The sequence below is a fragment of the Nematolebias whitei genome, chromosome 14 (genome assembly GCF_014905685.2).
Source record: "Nematolebias whitei isolate Nwh7 chromosome 14, NemWhi1, whole genome shotgun sequence".
NCBI classification, from domain to species: Eukaryota; Metazoa; Chordata; class Actinopteri; order Cyprinodontiformes; family Rivulidae; genus Nematolebias; species Nematolebias whitei.
This window is the reverse complement of record NC_056511.1, coordinates 28,845,786-28,863,726: the sequence shown is the minus strand read 5'-3', so window position 1 is coordinate 28,863,726 and position 17,941 is coordinate 28,845,786. Positions and strand designations below refer to the sequence as shown.

General features: G+C 43.4%; 1 pseudogene; it reads right to left on the bottom strand.

Moving 5' to 3' along the window:
• Positions 1-11,636, bottom strand: part of LOC119420610 — a 15,030-nt pseudogene extending 3,394 nt beyond the window's left edge.
• Positions 11,637-17,941: the final 6,305 nt, after the last annotated feature.

Below are 17,941 nucleotides of genomic sequence, written 5' to 3'. Positions count from 1 at the left end.
CTCATCTTCCCAGCTCCGAGCTCAGCTGGTGACTCACAGAGGCTGTTCCAAGACTCTAGCCGCGCGTAATCATGAAGGCTCGACCCGCGCAGACAGGCGGACAGAGACGGGTCTGCGACGAACGGTGGAAGCGATTTTAAAAAACATTTTACGTGTAAAAAAAATAATAATCATTTTTAAATCGCTTCAGCAATTTTTTAAAACATTTTTTGTATAAAAACAAAATATTATTTTATTTAAAAATCGCTTCCACCGTCCGCCTGACTGCCGGGTGGGATCGGGATTCAGCCTTCATGATTACGCGCGGCCGGGGTCTGGCAACGTCCATCTGCGAGTCCCCATCTCCAGCTTTGCAGTGACCAGCGGAGCTCTGAGCACACAAGGCTGGTATCCGGAACCCGAGCCTCCGAGTAGGCACATCGAAGGATCTTCCGTGGTGACCAGCTGAACTTGGAGCCGGGGAGATGACGCTCTGCCCGGCCTGGTGCTCCGAGACTCTGGAGGGAGGATCGGGGTACACCAGCAGAGCTCCATCCAGCTTGCTCTAAATTATGTTGTCGGCCACCAAGCACAAAAAATGCCAGCACATCAACATTAGACCAAGATGTTGTCAGTATTGTTTTAAAAATCTTTAAAATAAATCCAGCCGCTGCTCCAGTCCGAGAAATTGCAAATGGCGGATTATTGTTTTGAAAAGTTTCTGAAGGATCCAGTGACTCCGCCCCCGACCAATCAGTGACCGACAGTGTTCTGACGTCACGTTTTTGTACCTCTTCGTACCGGTTAGAACCACAGAGCCAAGGGTACTGGAAATAGTAACAGGTGCTAAGTACCGGTACTAATGGAAAAGCCTCAGAACCGGGCCAAGTAGGGTCAGTCGGCCCGTACCGGTACTAATGGAAAAGGGGCAATAGTCTCTAACTAAAGTACACACAAAATTTATTCTTGCTGGGGGTGTTCAGAAACAATACCAAACCAAATAAACAATGTCTCAACATCGACAACAGTGGTGATCAAGCAACCAGAAAACGTTTCAACATCGACAAAAGTAGTGATTAAGCAACTAGAAAACAACGTTTCACTGCGTCACTCACTCTGATTGTCAGATTCTATCACTTTATCGCGTCTGAGTTGTTATCTTAACACTTAATTAAGCTTAGACTTATTTAGTTTCTGCTTGGACGACCCTTTTTCCCACGAGGTCTGAGTTTGTGAGATCTTTGTCTCCTGTGGAGTTATTGAACACTTTGTGTAGTTTGACCTGGTTTCGATGTACCCATTTAACCATTGGCTTTTTTTTTGCTTTTGCTGATTTTGATCTGGTAGACAACTGGAGACAGTTTGTCTGTTATCAGGTGGCGTCCAGTCCACCTGGGCATCAGTTTGCGGGCGAGAGTTCCGATCCCGGACTCTCCTTTCCCGGTTGTGGGGGCGAACGTGTAGTACCAGACCCTATCTCCCACTTGGAGTTCCTCGTGAGAGGCCTTTTGGTCATAGTACGCCTTTCGTCCTTCAGCGGATTTTTTCAGGTTTCTCTGGGCAAAAGCAAAGGTGTTTTTAAGGTGTTTTTCCAAGTCATTCATGTATTGTTGTGTGGTGTATGCTGTTGCCATGGCGGCATCGCCTGGTTGGTACAACAGGTATAGAGGGAGAGTCATTTGTCGACCCGTCATCATCTCGAAGTGAGAGATGCCAGTCGATGTGTGTGGAGTGGCCCTAATGGCCATGAGGACCAAAGGGAGTTTCACGTCCCAGTCCTTGTGGTTTGCGGCTACGTATTTCTTCAAAATACTTACCACAGTTCTGTTTGCTCTCTCCACTTGGCCTGAGGCTTGTGGGTGGTAGCCAACATGGAAGTTGACTTTGATGCCTAGCATCTTCCACAGTTCTTTCATCACTTCAGCTGTGAAGTGTGTACCTTGGTCTGAGTTCACCCTGAGGGGAAGTCCAAACCTTGAAAATACATGATTCATTAGTAACATAGCAGTTGTTTGTGCTGTGTCGTTAGGAGCTGGTAGACATTCTACCCATTTGGTAAATGCGCAAGTTACCGTGAGAAAATATTTATTTCCTCTAGTGCTCTTAGTAAGTGGTCCAACCCAGTCGATCTGGAGGTCAGACCATGGGAATGCAATGCCTCTACTTTGCAGTGGTGCTCTGTGGAGTGGTCTGGATGGCTGAAACTGGCCACAGACCAGGCACCTTTTATGTAGTCCTTGACATCCTTTTTCAGTCCACGCCAATAAGCAACTTGTTTTAATGCTTTCAACGTGGCGTTATCGCCCTTGTGTCCTGCGGACGGGAGGTCATGCGCGTGAACTAACATCACCCCCCTCTGGTCATGGGGGACCACGAGCACGGGTGAGGACGTGGGTCCATGAGCAAAAGTTAGGATGCCCTTGATTAGTTTTAGCTGTTTGCGCAGCTGAAAGAGGACTTTAAGGTCTGGATTGGGATCCAAGCCGACTTCGGACGGAGTGTTTTTGTCTGGGTCAGTCAAGTACAGTATCATCGAGTTTATCACAGGATCCAACTTCTGAAGTTGGATGATGTCTGGGTCAGTCAGCACGGGTTGTACAGAGACTGTGTTGTCAGCCAGTTTGGCTGCAGCCTGTGCACGCGTGACTGCCATTACCTCGGCTGTAGGTTGTACTGACAGAGTTGTGAGCGGCCAGGAGGGGTCAAAGGACCACGAAGGGCCGTCCACGGCCCCGTCCTTGGCTAGGAAGTCTGCAAGGTCATTATACTGCTTGTCATCGCCTAGGACTCTTGAATGTCCTGGAACCTTCTTCCAGTAGACCTGTAGGTCATGTGATGTCACCAAGTGATCACATGCCATGAAAAGCTCTTTGTGTTTGACCACTTTCTTGTTGCTTGTGAGAAAGCTGTTCTGTTTCCACAGAGCAAGATGACACAAGAAACTAAGTTGAGCGTAATTAGAGTCTGTGCAGATGATTAGCGTTTGGATGGAGCGTTCTACTGCCATCTGGAGAGCTATTAGGATTCCTGCTATCTCAGCATACTGAGAAGACTGAGAGCCTAATTTATAGCCAAAAGTGACCTCTTCTTGGTCTTGGAGGAGGATCCCTCCAACATCTGATTTGCAGGTTTTTTCGTGGTGGAATGAGCAACCATCCACGTACAGTGTTGTCATATCTTTGTAGATATTGCTATCAAAGTAGTGGTGATTCGGGTCCTCACTTACTGAGGGTTTTTTCGCAGCTGGCGGTTGGGTGGCTGGTACATCTTGTGTACATTCCTGGCAGAGTGCCAGGTCGGTGCCCAAATGTGACTTCTTGTTTTGTCCGTAGCGGATGTCAAGGTCAAAACTTTGAAGTGCCACGAGCCACGTGGCTACCCGCGAGTTCGTCACCACACCATCTCTGATGCGTTGGCTATTCAGGAAAGTTACTGGCTGGTGTTGTGTTTCAACAATGATTATTTGTCCACCGATGTAACTGGAGAAGTGTTTAACTGCCCACACAGTGGTCAGTAGAGCTTTCTCACAGTCTGAGAACTTTAATTCGGGGCCTGCCATTGTCTTACTGGCGTAGGTCACCACACACTTGTCTTTGTTGTGAATCTGGTACAGACCTGCACTTATGCAGTGAGCTGAAAAGCCCACTTCCAAGTGAAACTCTTTGTTGTAGTCTGGATAGACTAGACATGGGGCTGACTTGAGTCTGTCCCTGAGAGCGTTCATTGCCTGCTGTTGGTTATCAGTCCAGACAAATGGGACGTCTTTCTTTAAGAGTTCAGTCAGTGGTTTCGCAAGGTCTGCATAGTTCTCTATGACTTGACGTGAGTAGTTACACACACCCAGAAAACTTTGTAGTTCTCTGAGATTGGTGGGGATTTTGAGATTGTCTAGGCCCTGGGTGCGAGTCAATTGTGGTTGTACTCTGTCTGGACCTACTAGTAGGCCAACGTAGTCCACCTTGGTCCTGCACCACTGGCATTTTGACAGTGAGATTTTAGCAGTAGTCAGTTGATTCAGAATGTGGTCAACCTCAGCCAAGTGCGAGACCAGTGTTGGCTGTCTCAAAAGGACATTGTCCACGTAGATCAGTGTCCCACGTTCGTGGGTGTCTGGACATGCTTTGTTCAAAAAGATGTTGAACTCAGCTGGTGAGTTAGCGTAGCCAAAGGGACACCTGTTTAAAGTGTATTGTCGGCTACCAAAAGTGAAAGCTAGTTTGTGTTGGTCCTCGGCGCGCACAGGAATGGTCCAAAAACCAGAGGTGACATCGAGGGTGGAAAAGTACTTACCATCGGTGACCTTGGGCAGTTCCTGTTGGATCTGGGTCATTGGCCACCTGGATAAAGGAACTTGTTTGTTTAGCTTTCTGTAGTCTATGGTAAGTCTCCACTTACCATTTGGTTTCAAAACTGGCCATAAATGCGCAGAGTAGGTGGTATTACAATGTCTGATTATGCCTTTATCTAAAAGGTCATCAATGATTTCCTTGACAGGTTGATGTGCTGCCAGGGGAATCTTGTATTGTCTGACAAATGTAGGCAGTGAGTTGGGCGGAGTTGGGATGCTCACTGTGTGGAGCGAGGTCAACCCACAATCCATTGAGTCAGTCGAGAATGACTTCTCATATTTCAGGAGAACTTGGCGGAGTTTGTCCCTTTCTTCGTCAGTCGTCAGGGCGTCGGCTTGGGCGACCACCTGTTCAATCCGTGAAGAGATTGCTAAGGGTTCTTGATGTTTGGGGAGCTCCAGTGAGTCCCTTTCTGTGTCGTTAGACCTGTCTATAGGTAGGACACTATAGGTTTGAGGTCCTAAATCGACATCATTGGTTGAGAAGAGAGCTATGGCCTGTGTTAGTTTCGTGAACCAAACTGGACCAGTCTCTTGACTCGATACCAGGTTGTCTGGGCGTCCTTCCAGAAATGGAATGCCTAGTTCAAAATCATGAAAATCTGTGAAGATCAACCATCCTAGCTTTGTGTTTTTTGGGATCAGTACCTCTTCTGTGCCTGTGTTGCACACAGCAACAGATGTGGTTCTGGAGTCGAGGCTCACTTGGCTTGCGGCCTCAATGGACAGCCCTAGTTTGAAAAACGTAAGAGATGGTTGAAAGTACGCCTGATTAAGGCTAATAGCTTGTCCCGCCACGATGTGGACTCGTACCATTAGGTTTGTTACCTGAAGTGGTACTGAGGTGTTTTGGTTGTTAGCAACCTGGCAGACCTTTGGAAAGGTCTGTCCAGCTGTAAGGTTTGCTGTGTATAGCACAGGAGGATCCTTTGTGGCTGGTTTTAGTGACCACAGTACATTGTGGCTGGTGTCCACTCGGACACCTAATCTTACCAAGATGTAGCCTATGTAGGTTGCATGTGGTAAGTCTGGGACCACGAGGAATGGGTGGACCAGTTCCCGTTGGTTCCAGATCAGTTTCAGGGTAATGACTCCTTTCGCAGTCACCACTCGTGAACTGTTGGGATACAATGGAAAGCGGAAAGCTTTCTCGATCAGAACTGGACCCAAATGTTTTTTAGCCAATGTTTTGTAGAAAGTTTGGTTAATAGCTGATTTATCTGTCCACAGCGACAGTACAGCATCTTCGGTGTGGGATCCTTGGATCTCTACACCTTTAACTACCAATGGTAGGTAGTATCCGATGGGCTCTGACTGTCTCAGCTCGCATAGCAGGCTTTCTTGTTCAGTCAGAGTCGGATCCACCGGTTGGGTCTCTTCGGTTTCACATGCTTTTAAAGGATTACTTACCGGGACTGTTTTCTTTGCTGCAAAGTCCTCGGTGCCTTCTGCGGTGCCTGCTGTTGGACAGTCTGTGACCGTCTCAGGAGGCATGAGATTGGCAGGGGTTTGCTCACTCTGGCCCACATTGTCTGTTCACCATAATCTATAATCGCGTCAAAGCGATTTATAAAATCCTGGCCAATCAAAAATGGGAATGAGTCAACCGTAAACACATGTACCAGGTGGTATAGTGTCATCTCGCCAACCTGCATGTGAACCATGGCTATAGCTATTAGGGTTGTCCTCGTCTCTGCAAGGCCCTGCATTTCTATAGCACGTTCTATGAGAGGTATTTCCCTGTGAACACCGTTAGCGGCAGTCCTGAGCTCCTCGAACAGCTTGGCTGACATAATGGTTATGTCGGCCCCACCGTCCAGTAGGGCTTCATGTGTGAGGACCCCTTCAAGTGTGATTGACAGGTAAGCTTTTTTAGCGACCCCCTTTCTGATAAGGTTACACAGGAACCTTGTAGGTTTTGGCCAACGTTTCTTCTTACGTTTACCTTTGTCTGTGTAATCCCGGTTTATCTCGAACCGTTGGTGCAGTCGCTGCTGCTCCTGAGAGTTAGGTTTTTGACGGGCCTCCGTCATTGATGTATGAGATCACCCACTCTCTGTGTGTTGAGGGACTCTCATTGTTTGTAACAACAAGGTCCTGGTGGCTGTCCGTTACAGCGGCAACGTTGTTGTTTGTGTCACCTTGATTTGTCTGAACCGTCAGCAGAGCTGTTTCTGAGGTTTCAGTTTGTGATGGGTCACCGTCGGTGACGTGTGAGTGTAACCCCCCCCCTTTTTCTGATGAGGGGCTGTCAGAGTTTACAACAACAACGTCATGGTGACTGTCTGTGACAACAGTAACGGTGTTGTTTGTGTGTTCTGACTCATTGGCAATGATATTGCCACACAACGCGTCACGCTGGTTGTCTGTGGGAGTACCTCTCAATATTTCTAAGAACCGACGCACACTCTCTGTCTCGTCCGAGCTCAGAGGTCTGGGGCCCTTTTTCTGGACCCGCTGCTGTTTCTTTTTCATCTCAGGCTGTTCAGGCCAACGTGGAGGGGGAGCAGGCTCCCTCCTCTGGGGTTCCTGGTGGGATCCTTGGTTGTATGGGTTACCTTGGGTGCCATACTTTTTACTCTTAGGATGTGCGCCCCCCTTCTGGTACAATCGTTCATTCTCTGGTTTCTTGGGAAACCATTTATGATCTCGTCTGATCCAGGGGGCTCTCACCTGTTGTGGTTTGGCAGATGGAAAATCTCGTTTCCTCTCGCCTTTCTTGGGAGGGGGAGCTGAAGCTCCCGTCCCTTCCATTTCTAATGACTTGGAAGGAATCCTCTCACCTGGGAACACTTCAATGGGTGTTTTGGCCTGTGAACAGGCCTCAAAGACATTCATAGCATATTGTTTTATTTCACTGATGTTTTTTTTCTTTGAAATTAACCATCATCTGTACCGACGTCCTTATGTCAGGGTGGAGATTTTTGCTGAAAACGAACTTAAACGCCTCCTCCTCCTCCATGCCGGGTTCGTTCCTGTAACCAAAATAAGCCTGTAAATTTCTGGAATAATATGCCCTTGGGTGTTCATTCTTACTTTGCATGACCTTGTCGGCGGCTGGATAACCGCCAGGTCCCGCGCAAGGGGTATACTCTTTAATTAGAGCAGCACATAACAGGCTGTAATCTTTCCTTGTGGCATCTGGTTGACGTGCAATAAAGGAAAACACCGTCCTGGCTGAAGTGAGCCTGATCAAACCTATTTTATCCTCAACTGTAGCGTTCGGATAGCTTCCCAGTTGGAAGTCAAGGTCTTGCAGATAGGCCTTAGTGTTGGTCGAACCCAACGGCCCTGGCTCGAAGCGTTGGACATATTTTGCTATTTTTTGCAATACCGATATTGAGAGCGGAGGACGAGGGATTGGTGGAGGCGGAACAAATGAATCACGGGGAGGTGGTACACCAGAATCACGTGGAGGTGTCATAAAGAGATTTTGTGGAGGTGGTACAACAAAATCACTTGGAGGTGGTAATGGTTGAACTGGACTCTGACCCAGTTTGTCTTCGAGTTCCAGACATCTTTTCCCCTCATCAGAGATTTTATTTGTGACTACGGCAAGTTTTGCCTCACAGGCTGTTAACCGTTCACATGATGTTAGACACTCACTTTGTAAACTCAAGCCTTGATGGACTAATGCCGCTTTTTCCAATTTGCACTCGTCCAGAGATTTTGATGTTAGCTGCAACTGTTGGCGCAGAATATCATTGTCTGAACACAGTGTTTGGTACCTTACCCCTCCTGCACGTAGCTTTTCCTCATATGAGTCTGCCTGCAACGACAGCTGAGCTTGTGAGAACTCTTTCTCACGTTGCAATTTTTCCTCCCAGGAATCCTTTTTAAATTGAAACTGTGCCTTGAGTTGTAGATACTCATCATGTATTGCTTCGCGGTCCTCTGAGTCGCGTTTCAAATTTATTTCAAGGGCTTCTCTCCTGCTGGCCTCCAGGTAATATTCAGCTTTTAGCAAGTGTGCTATTTTAACTAGTTGCTCGTAGCCCGACTTCTTTATGGCTACAGAAGTGACACTGCCTGCCACTTTCTTAAGTTCGTCGAGTAAATCTGTTGAGTTCATGCATTCCACCTGGTCACCATATGGAGATGAGAAATCTGTGAGCAGCGTCAAAGCTCTCTCAAGCCAGTTCTTCTTAACACCACTTGGAGCAGGATCAGCATTATCAGCTTTTGTTGAATCTGCCATGATCATATTTACTGTTCAGCAAAACCTATCAGGTTAAACCGTCGCAATCTAAGAGTTTTTCAACAGGTAAATATTTGTATTTAAGTGAGCAGCGAGTTTCACACACTAATCAGCTCTGTGGTTCTCCAAAAGTACTGTTATAAGCCAACTTTTCAATAATTGGGCACCTGTTTTAGGTTTTACCCCATCCATGAATATTATAAGTAAATGCTTCCTGTGGCAGTGATACTTAATATGAGCTTAATTCTAACAGATCCAATGAACCAGGCTATTCCAGTGTTTATTTACTCGAATGCACTTAAAATTAATAAACCTGCAATTTTCACTAAAAGTCTGACAGTTTAATTTACCTGAATTTGCTATCAAACAGTTAATTCATAAACCAAGCGTGATTAACATTTTTATTTACCCACATGCTTTTAAAAGAAATGACTCTGGAGCAAGTTTGCAGCTTTCAGTTCTGAAAAACTGTTATACTCTGTTTTCCACAGCAGGTGGTGGTGCGAGCTTATTTTTACCACAGAGTGACTGTAGGTACACGTCCTATACGGTAGGAGTCACTGACGACTTCTTGTGAACCGTCCTGTTGACATCCGGTCGTTAGCCGTTAGCTTTGATTAGCAACGGACGAACACGGTCCAAGTCAGCATTTATAGATGGATTTAAAGCTTGAACGTGGCATCGCTTCAAAAACACGCTCTTTAGGCAAAAACTCACCAGGTTAGGACCGATTTGAGGGCTTTTATTCAGCTTTTTAAACCACTAAAGAAGACTCCGTTTGAAAACGAGCTTCATTTCCGGGGTCACGTGACTTTACAGATACGTGGACATCGGGGTGGGCTTTTTGCACTGACGCCAGAGTGAGTGGACGTACACGGCGTTACGTCACCGGCTTCTCAGCAAATCAGAACGTTTCACACAGCGGTCCTCGACCAATCACAGCTCGTGTGTACCTGTGTAAGCTAGCTGTTAGCTCCAAACAGTCCGGCGATAATTTTACCCATCAATGCTTTAAAAATGCACAAATTAACTGTGGAAATGTAGCGATTAACATTCAAGCAGCTTCTGAGTCTGCGCTCAGTTTCACAGACAGCGTTTCACCATTTAAAACACGACTCGTTCGAGTCCATTTATCGGAACCGTGTCGGAACCGTAGAACCACCGGTTAAGAAAAGAGTTTCAACAGAATGATGCGTCTTTTCTCTCTGCTTACAGCTTAATCACACACACACAGAATGACAATTTCCAGCTTCAAATGAACATCAACACAATACTGTATCGTTCTGAACACCACAGCCATGAAAAATATCTTTCAAAAGGTCAAAACTTGGACTTTTTATATGCCAACATGAAGCGTCCTCCACAATATCAGGTCACATATAATTTATCTCTTCAGAAAGCGTACGAGCCACCAAAAATGTAGTATGTCGGGACAGCTTTCGCTGTGGACATCCTATTAATTAAGTGTATAATTAGTGACATGAGATGTCATTTATCTTTGACCCATCAGAATAAATGCGGTCATTTATGTAACCGAATCAAAATTTTACATAAAAAAAATGTACACTTGATTAGCTGATCTGTTTCTGATTAATAAACTTAGCAAGTTCAAATAACAAGACAACAGAGGATTACTGATGGAGAATAATTCAGCTCTGAAGGCATTTAGCTTGATTTACTGGCGGCGAGGTTTACAAGAGGAGAAATTTAGAGGTTTAAAGAGGAGGATTTAGATGGATGAAGGAAAATGTGTTGACCAGGAATGGCACCCTTTATCCGACCCCAGCTCAGCTCCGGTACAGAGGTCCATTTCAACGCTACCTTTCAGTGTCTCCGGTCAGAGTGGCTGGGAATCGTCCGAAGTAGTGACAGTACGCCGTTCAACAGAATAAGCTTCCTTAGAAGTTGAGAGCACTTAATGCTCGGGGTGAGATCACAGCGAGGCGTGCTGTGACTCCGCTGGAATGGACGGACCCTTGGCTCATGGTCCAATTCCATCAGCTATTTAGTTCAGCTGTAAGACTCCAGCAAGACTGCAGTCCCAGCACAACTCCAGTAAGACTGAGTCCATTAAGACTGAAAGTTCCAGTCAGAACTCCAGTAAGACTTCAGTAAAAACCTCTGTAAAAACCGCATAGTTCCAAGAAATTTTGACTTTTAAAGGGTATCCACTTCCTGTTACTTGGTACTTCCTGATTGGTTAACACAACCAGCAGGGGTGGAGTTTTAGTGATGTCAGAGGGTTATTAGAAGTTGCAGACAGCAGACATGTTTTTAAGAACGGTTAGTACAGACAGGAAAATATTTTGAAGAAGTGAGAGACTTGCAGGTGCGCCAGTTTCTTATTTACTGTCTGAGAGTTTTAAAACAAGGCACTTCGTTCTCATAACTTGTTCTCTGACTTTTGACAGACATCAACTCCGCTCCTCATTCAGACAGAAGAGTAAAATGCACAATTACTTTGTAAATAGACATTTAACTTGTATGATCTAAGTCTGAGGTTTAAAAATCATTAATACTGTTTTACAGTTGATTTAAATGAGTGGTTTACTTCAACATTAGAAATGGTATGAACTGACCACACTTTTGATTATCAAGATATTGTAAAATAGTAATGATAATATAAAAAAAGAAGAGTGTTCTTTCAATTGATTAATTCAGGATACAATTAAATAGTCTCGTGATGAGATAATTTGTGTTCTGGATTCAAATCAATGAAATAACAGTTCCTGTCCCCTGAAGGTCTTCAGAGACAGATTGATGTAGGAGGTCTAGTTCACTACACTAATCGTCTTTTTTATGTATGTGAATGTTCCTGTGAAGTGCCCTAAGACAACTTTGTTGTGATTTGACACTATATAAATAAACTGAATTGAATTGAATTGTGTTTGGTGTAGGTGATGGTGTCATGCATCACATTCTCCAGGAGCACCTTCAACACACCACGGGTCTCCTCGTAGATCAGACTGTAGATACGCTTCAATCCGCCACAGCAGGCCAGAGGTGGATGGCAGGTTTAGTGATTCCCTGGATGTTATCATGGAGGACTTTACAGTGGCACTTGGCGCCTCCTTTACTGAGACCTTTGCCACCTTTTCCTCTTCCGGACATGAGTGATAAACAGATTACTTTCTGAGAGCTTCATTAAAACCCATACAGTGTTTTATGAGATCATAGCTAACAAACAAGCAGGACTGAATCTGAATTAATGTCAAGGTTTCAGGTAAAGATATTGCACTCAGAACATTAGTTAGGGATGATGCTCATCCAGTTTTGGCTTAAGATCTGTAAGAGTTATGGCCATTGTTGTGTTTTCTATAGTCAGTTAGCTGTAGTGGCTATCTTAAAATTGGTTGAGTTTAAAATCTAGACATACCTATAACCCCACTGATTACTTTATAAAGTTTCATTTAAAATAAAAAATTTTCAAATACACGGTTTAGAGATATTTTCCTAACAGACATAGTTGATTTCTATAGTTATATCCTGATGCATGCTCAATAATCCAGGTATAAAAATCTAAAATAGTTCAATCTGGTCCTCTGGACATTAAAAAAACAAAACAAAACAAAACAAAAACAAAGCAAACAAATGTAGATACGTTTTGTCTTTCATCCAAAAGACTTCCTCAGTCTGAGGTGCTGTATTCAGTCTCTTAAATAGCACCTTCTCAGAGTGGATCAACCAGTTTGCTGCTGACAACCAAAACCAGCTGCTCAATTGGTCAAGAAGGCCCATCAGCCTAACAATGGATCTTTAGCACACTGATGGCTGTTTACTATTCACAGGGGGCTGAGTGATATTAGCAATAACAGCATTGTAAGCGGGGGACAGTTGAACTCGGAGACCTCCACCCCTGTTTAATGATGGACGATTTCTTTTCACAAAGATGGCCTTCTTTACTCCTCTCTCAAATCATCGTTCCTCTCTGTTCAGGATGTGAACGTCTTCATCCCTGAAAGAGTGCCCGCTGGCCTGAAGATGAATGTAGACCACAGAATCCTGCCCTGATGATGTTGATCTTCTGTGCTGGGCCATCCTTTTGGCCTAAACAGCCACTGGCCAAAAGGATGGCCCAGCACAGAAGATCAACATCATCAGGCCAGGATTCTGTGGTCTACACTCATCTTCAGGCCAGTGGTCACTCTTTCAGGGATGAAGACGTTCACTTGGCCAGCAGCTCTAAGAGAGTCTCCCTGGGATTTCAATATCAGTCAAGGAATAGAGTTTAATCTGCTTGCCACATCACCTAGAAAGGCTTTTTGAAGCACGGTCTCATATTTCCTAACGCGTCAATACACATAAGATCGACTGAGATCACATTTAGTCACGTCCCCTCATACACTGATAGGTTGAGCTCTCCTTCTGCGAAGGCGGAGCCTTAGGACCCTATAAATGAGTAATGACATGGGACATCGGGGCTCTTCCGGGTCTGTGAATGTGTCACAGTCCGGAGAGTCCAGCGTTGTAAAACTGTAACCTTTCCTGCCTTTTTTAATAAAATTGATAAAATTTAATTGATGTTTCCTTGATTTATTGATAGTATAAGTTGCCACTTCTGAGAGAGATAGAACCAGAGGAAGCGGTGGGGGCTGGCTGAGGGTCCAGGGTCAGAGAGGAAGCCTGAGGCCCATGCCTAGCCATAGCTAGCTGCAGTGACTGACGACCCGCAGTCAGCTCCCAAAACGTAACAGCTGGTGCCGAAACCTTTCTCTCGTCTGTAGAAGAGGTAGCTCGTTTTTTTTTATTATTTAAGGGTGACACAGTGGCAGGTGACCGAGTCGGAGCAGACTGTTTCTAGCCAGCTTTTAACATGAGGTTCTTGTCTGTCCCTCAACTTATAAAAAAAATATTTCCCTCACTGCCTAACTAAAGATTTTTAATTATCCCTATGTAAACCATAGCAACACCTCATAAATTCTTAGGTACCTCTTCTAGATTCTTCTCTAGGGATCATCCATATTTAGGTGTACTTTAAAGATTTCTGCCGTCCCAGTTAGCGCAGCCCCGACCGAAAATAGACGAGAATAAAAATGTATTAAAAAAATATATAAAAACAGCTATGTCGCTTGGGGATGCACAACTGGTCAGTCTGTATTTCTTTTCTACAGACCTAAGGAGGCTAACATAAACAGAAACTCGAGGCCATCACTTTCTTTCGAGGAGGTAGCTATTTCTCCCCACAGGCACCCAAAACCACGTAGGGTTTCTTCGAACTGTCACATGACCACACCTCTTGATGCTGTCCAGACGTCCAAGTTTTAACGCGTTTCTAATAAACAGCGACGGGGAATTACACCCGGAACGTCCTTCGGACTGAGCACGCTTTCTGTAAAGATTCTAACGTCAGCAAAAATCCATCCATCCATCCATCCATTATCTTTACCTGCTTATTCCATTTTTGGGTCACGGGGGTCACTGGTGCCCATGTCCAGCAATCACTGTGCGAGGGGCGGGGTACACCCTGGATGGGTCGCAAGTCCATCACAGGGCCACATAGAGACAAACAAGACAAACAACCATTCACGCTCTCACTCACACCTAGGGACAATGTAGAGTTACCAATCAGCCTAACATGCATGTTTTTGGTTTGTGGGAGGAAATCGGAGTACCCGGAGAAAACCCACGCATGCACGGAGAGAACCCACGCATGCACGGAGAGAACATGCAAACTCCACCCAGAAAGGCCCCTGGACCGGGGTTTGAACCAAGGACCTGCTCGCTGAGAGGCAGCAGCTCTACCAGTTGCGCCACCATGCTGCCCGCCAGCAAAAATTATGCCACAATTTTTATACGGGGCTCTTAAACCGTCAGCCATGTCGTATTCTCTTTATATCTCTTCGATAAACAAACAACAATTTATATACGGGCATTTAAGCAACTGGACGAAGCGTAAATTTAAAAAAATAATTAACGTTTTGCGTGTTTATAAACACTCGCGGACCACTTCCAGTTAGCGTTGTTGCTAACGCTTCTGGCCCGCTCCCCGCGTGCCCAGGCGAAAAAACGTTTCGCATATAAATTGTTACGTCCGATAAAAACACTCACAAATCACGTATTAAATTGTAACGTTCCACTGCCCCTTAGCTCACTAAACTGCGTGCACCGGACCGAAACAGGGCAGCCTGAAGTCCTTAAGGGACACACAGAAATTCGATTTAACAGGTTTCTGCTTACCTTAGTTAGGCAGGTATAGGGAAATATAACATTGTAAATGCCATGTATATTTGTTGCATGAATGATGTTGGAGTGTGAGTATCTGCTGTATGAATGATTGTATGTGTTTGTTAATATATAACTAATATAAATTACTTTACAGATGTATGAGTGAAAATTAATATCCACAGCTGCCTAGTACAAGGTCAATTAATAACAGGAAATGTACACAGACTTAAAAAAAAACCTAAGGCAAAAGAAATCATCACACATCAGGCATAAAATTGGTAAGTGACCTTTTTATATTAACATGATTTTATTTAAATAACTTTTAAGGACCGACAGGTACAGTTCAAAATGGGAGCCCAGACAGAAAACAGAAATCTCTGCACTCAAGTTGATGTGAATATATGAACACACAAAGACCTTCTCTCTGAAGATAATGTGACAGGTCAAGGATGTTTTTCATTTACCACAGTCTCATGTGTATGGATTATCATGTCGTTATGTCTGGAACAGAAACAGACTGGAGCCTGGTCACCTAGATAATCCACCAGTGTCTACTGACCTTGTTTTTTATTTTCTTGCGAGATTTAAAATTATTACAGGTGAAAGTGAATTAAATAAATGAGGAAAACTCGAACACGTCTGTGAAATTAAACCAACCAGGGTAAAAGTATTTGAGAAATATTGTGATAAATATACTAGTAGATTAGAAACAGTTATAATGGCATATTTCTATAAAAGTTAAGTGTCCTTGACAGAGAACACTCTTTATATATTAGTTATTTAACAAAAGTATCAAATTTAAAAGACAAACAGTGATAAATCTAAGGTGTAGACTAAAAATCATTAAATAAAAATACACTAGTGGTATAAAACATTTCTTATGAGAGTCCCTTAAAGACAGAAGGATGATTTAAGATGGGGAAAACTATTCCAGATTATAGAAAACATTTTAAATGATTAATGGGGAGGAGAAATTATCTAACTTGATATGAATGTTATTTGAACAATCTAGTAAACAAAATATATATATATATATATATATATATATATATATATATATATATATATATATGAATGTTATGGTATAATGATATGATAAATAAGAATGACATGGCTAATAAGTATTAGACATATGATTCTTTTGTTATTAACCTTGTGGTGTCTATTAGAACAGAGATAACCATGATATTTGTGCCTTTGTTATCTGTTGTAATGTGCTAAAATGGCTAGGTTAGCTTCAGAGCTCCACTACAGTCATATTTTAATAACGGGTTCTCTCTTTTTCGAGCTACTTGACAGATATGTGACAGACGTACTCTGCGTAGATGGTTTAATCAGTGACATGAGACGTTAATTTTCTTTGACCCATCAAAATAAATGTGGTCATTTATTAACAGAATCAAAATTTAACATCAAAACATTGTACACTTGATTAGACTGATCTGCTTCTGATTAATAAAACTTGGCACGTTTTACTTAATAAAAACAACAGACATTTCTGAAGATATCTGGATTAATTACTGGCACAAGATAGAAGAGTTTTAAAGATGGGAAATAGGGAGGAGTTTAAAGGAAATATGTGGAGGAAGATGTATGTCTGTCGACCAGAACAACACGCTCCTTTCAAACGCAGCTCGCCGTGGTACACTTGTAGTGAATCTCAGGACGACTCTTTACCTTGGCTGAGGATGGGTCCACTGCGGTCAAGAGGTCCCTGGCACGCTACCTTTCAGCGTCTCCTCAGGGCGGCTGCGACTCGGCAGAAGTCGTGAGATACTCCATTCCACAGAACAAACTTCCTCAGCAGTTATAGGGCATTCGCCTGGTGGAGCCACAGCGAGGCGTCATGGCTCCTGCAGAGATGGATGACTCCATCAGCCTGGAAAACTGAGTCCGAAGTTCCACTCAGCAGTGGAAAAACTCCAGAACTACTCCACAGTACTCCAAGAGACTCATAAGAACTTCAGAAGAACTCAGAGAAACTGAGAAGAGACTCCGAAGAACTCAAAAGACTCAGAGGAACTCAAAGGAACCGACAGTTCCAGGAAGTGTCGACTTTTAAAGAGTTCTGCTTCCGGTCACTTTTAGGAAGTCCTGATTGGTTGAAGCAACCAACAGGGGTGTGGTTCTAGTGATGTCAAAGGGTTTTTACAAGTCAAGAAAACAGCAGAAATGTTTAGGAACAGACAGAGAAATGTTTTGGCGAAGTGAGAAACACTGCCGGTGCCAGTTCTCTTATTTACTGTCTGAGAGTTTTAAAAACACGACAGCCTGTTCTAACAACTTGTTTCTTGACTGTCTCCGACTTTTGACCGACATCACTCTCTCATTTCAGACAGAAGATCAAAAAATGCATAATTACTTTGTAAAATAGACATTTAACTTGATTCCTAATTTGAATGAGGATTAAAAAATCATTAATACTGTTTCACAGTTGATTTAAAATGAGTGGTTCACTTCAACATTTAAAAAAGGTATGAACTAAACACACTTTTGATTATCAAGATATTGTAAAATAGTAATGATAATATAAATATATAGTGTTCTTTCAATTGATTAGTTCAGGATACAATTAGAAAGTCTCTGGATGAGCTAATTTGTATTTCTGGATTCAAATCAATGAAATAACAGTTCCTGTCCCATGAAGGTCTTCAGAGGCAGGTTTTGATCGGAGGCCTAGTTCACTACACTGTAGAATGAGAGAGTTTGCAGGCCGCCATGACATGAACCATCATGATTTAACCTTGCATTATTAGATCGGATCATGTGCGCATAATTAATCTTCCATTGTACATTTTTATCTGTGTGAATACAAGATCATTTTTTTTGCTGTTTTTACTTGTGTTTCTGATTTTTATAATATTTATCTTCAAATTGAATTGTTTTGTTATTGACACATGTGTAATGATCAATGCTATGAATTTTCAGCTGAGGTAAAATGCTGAGGTTTTCTTATTTTTATTACATAAAATTGTAGGGTCTGTTGGGGTGTGGACAGCTCTCATCTGGACTCAAGAGAGGAGAGTGAACCATAATAATATTTAAACATTTGAATTATTAATTACAAGTTACGTAAATAAATAACATGTATGCTATTCATGTTAAAGCCACACTAATTCATGCGAGTGTTGGTAACGGAGATCGTTAAGTTTGGGTTTTTTAATTTCAGGTAATAAAACTATTAATTTTATTCCTTGCACAAACAAAACACATGCATGTTAGGTTTTGAGGCGCAGGGCCTCATTAGCAAA